The following is a 3,381-nucleotide window of genomic DNA, read 5'->3' as shown; positions in this document are numbered from 1 at the left end:
CCCTCCAGCCCCTACACCCCCTCCCTATCTCGGTGCCCTCCTCCCAGCCCTCGGTACTCAGACTGATGTTAATGGGTGCAGTGCAGGGGAGACAGGGACTGACAAGTGACAGGGAAATCTGTCAGTGAGCCACAACCCCGAGCACGGCCGACAGAGTTCGGGGGCTCTCGAGGTGCCCTCCTCCCAGCCCTCGGTACTCAGACTGATGTTAATGGGTGCAGTGCAGGGGAGACAGGGACTGACAAGTGACAGGGAAATCTGTCAGTGAGCCACAACCCCGAGCACGGCCGACAGAGTTCGGGGGCTCTCGAGGTATATCTCCTCAAGAAGAAACAGCAGGACAACCGAAAACCCCCAAAGCTGTGGGTGCTGGAAATCCGAAAGGGAACAGGAGAAACTCAGCCAAACAACTCGTAGGAAGGTTCCCTGGACCTCGAAACGTTCCCTTTGCTCTCTCTCTCTCTACAGGTGCTGCCAAACCTGCTGAGTGTCTCCAGCTATTTCTGTCTCTCTCTCTCTCCTTCCCTCGTAATGCAGTTTGCAAGAACAGCAGCCCAGCATGGTCCAGTGGAGACTGACCCCTTTTCCCCAGGACTGGTACCATTACCCCACCATCTGGAATCCACTTCCCCAGCATCACTCACCAGCTGCACGTTCTTCTCCAAAATCGGATTGGACAATGCAGAGGTTCGGACCTTTGAGTTTCTGCTTCTTAACTTGGAGCCGAGCTCCTCCCACTGACGATGGAGAAGCTCCTTTCTGTCACTCCTAGTCTGTGTATACTGTGACCACCCAATCCTTCCCCTCCCAACTCCCTCACTCTTCCCTTTCCCACTCCTTCACTATTTACACAGTGAGAGAAATCTCTGGGGTTCCTCTTTACTGGCCGCCAGTCTTTTCTCATTGCACGGCAACCTCGATTATCTGAACCTCAATTATCCAAACATCAATTATCCAAGGTTTGGATTATCTCAACAAGATCTCAAGGTCCCATAAAAACAGCGTTAGACAACTGAGCATTCAGTTATCAGTTAAACGGCATAACGGCGTGCATTGTCAGATAACTGGCACTCAAATTACTGCTTGTTTACGACAGATCAGTTATCCGAATAAACCAAACAAAATACACCCCGCCCTGTCTCGTTTGGATAATTGAGGTTATTCTGGGTTCTTTGCTTCTTGAAAATGTCTTCCCACCTTCTCTCTGAACCTGTGACATACTTGATTGGGCTGGGCCTGTATTCTTGCCAACTGCATTATGAGGAAAGTAGAGAGTGTTTTAAACGAGAGACAGACAAAAATAGCTGGAGAAACTCAGGCGGTCTGATGGCATGTGCAGAGAGAGAAACAATGTTAGTGTTTCAGGTCCAGTCACCCTTCTACAGAATCGTTCTAATGAAGAATCACTGGACCCGAAACGTTAACTCTGCCTTCTCTTTCAACAGATCATGACAGATCGGCTGAGTTTCTCCAACTACTTCTGTGTTTGTTCAGATTTCCAGCATCCACTGCTCTTTCCTTTCTGTTTAGTTTTGAACTGGGTAGTGGGGACAATAGATCAAATTTGAAAATATGTGACAAAGAGTCGAGCCAAGACCACAGAGAAAGGTCTGAAGAACAATACCGAGTCTGAATCGAAGAGTCAGCGAATAAAGAAGACAAGAGTTTAGAAGCAGTGTCAAAGGAGAAGTTGAAAGATTCTGTATCTCAATGTACATAGCATCGGAAATTAAACTGATGGACTGAGAGTTACAGAGTCATAGAGATGTACAGCACGGAAACAGACCCTTCGGTCCAACCCGTCCATGCTGACCAAATATCCCAACCCAATCTAGTCCCACATGCCAGCACCCAGCCCATATCCCTCCAAACCCTTCCTACTCATATACCCATCCAAATGTCTCTTAAATCCTGCAATTGGACCAGCTTCCACCACATCTTCTGGCAGCTCATTCCATACACGTACCACCCTCTGCGTGAAAAGGTTGCCCCTTAGGTCTTTTTTATATCGTTCCCCTCTCACCCTAAACCCATGCCCTCTAGTTCTGGACTCCCTTTCAAATAAAAATTAATCAATACAATCTGATAGCCATAACAGGGTGACAGGGATTGTGACCTTAAACTTGAAGGATATGTGACGTTGAGAAAGGAAGGGAAAGTAGGAAAAGGTGGCTGGGTGGTCCTGTTAGTTAATGGTGGTGTTAGCACATTTCAAGGGGGCTGGCTCAAGTTCAGGACACAGTATGGGTAGAGATGAGAAACTATAAAGGCAAGAGTTAGCAGTCTTCCTTCAGGGGCTGCCCAGCAGGGTGAGGAATCAAGAAAAAAATAATTCCAGCTTGTCAGAAAGGCATGGCGATAATCATGGGAGATTTTTACCGATATAGTCACTGGAAACGTCAGGTAACGAGATGGTTTTTTGGGATAGTTCCTTCAAACAGTATTCTGGAGCCAATCAGAAAGCAGGCTAAACTAGATCTGCTGTGACACAATGAGGGAGGATGAGTTAATGATTTCCTACTTTAGGGGCCCAGGTAGCAGCAACCATAACAAGATTGAATTTTATTTTTATTGAATTCAAATTTCACCATCTGCCCAAGTGGGATTTGAACCCAGGTCCCACAACATCATGCTAGTCTCTGGATTAAGGGACTAGCGATAATACCACTCAGCCATCACCCCCCAACCCCCAACCCACCCTGTCCCAAAATTCAATTTTACCCTCAGTTTGAGGAATAGAGAAACGGTTAAGGCATTTAACAGCGTGAAACAAAGAAGCTAAAGTGAATTGGCAAACTAGGTTAAAAGATAGGTCAGGAGAAAGTGAGGACTGCAGACGCTGGAGATCAGAGCTGAAAATGTGTTGCTGGAAAAGCGCAGCAGGTCAGGCAGCATCCCAAGGAGCAGGAGAATTGACGTTCCTGAAAAAGGGCTCATGCCCGAAACGTGGATTCTCCTGTTCTTTGGATGCTGCCTGACCTGCTGCGCTTTTCCAGCAACACATTTTCAGTAAAATATAGGTCAGCATAGATGTGGAGCCATTCGATTAAACAGATATTTCAGAACACACAATAGGTACACTGCAAAGTGCAAGAAAAATTCCAAAGGACAGACCCACTGTCTGTAGTTAACTAGAAACATTAACGGTCACATCAAACTAAAAGACATAAAACACAACTGCACAAAGACACGGTTTGCAGCTGTACAGGACATTGGTTAGGCCACTGTTGGAATATTGTGTGCAATTCTGGTCTCCTTCCTATCGGAAAGATGTTGTGAAACTTGAAAGGGTTCAGAAAAGATTTACAAGGATGTTGCCAGGGTTGGAGGATTTGAGCTATAGGGAGAGGCTGAACAGGCTGGGGCTGTTTTCCCTGGAGC

This window comes from Chiloscyllium plagiosum, chromosome 8 (assembly GCF_004010195.1).
Source record: "Chiloscyllium plagiosum isolate BGI_BamShark_2017 chromosome 8, ASM401019v2, whole genome shotgun sequence".
Taxonomy (NCBI): domain Eukaryota; kingdom Metazoa; phylum Chordata; class Chondrichthyes; order Orectolobiformes; family Hemiscylliidae; genus Chiloscyllium; species Chiloscyllium plagiosum.
The sequence above is the reverse complement of the archived record's forward strand: the minus strand, read 5'-3'. Positions refer to the sequence as shown.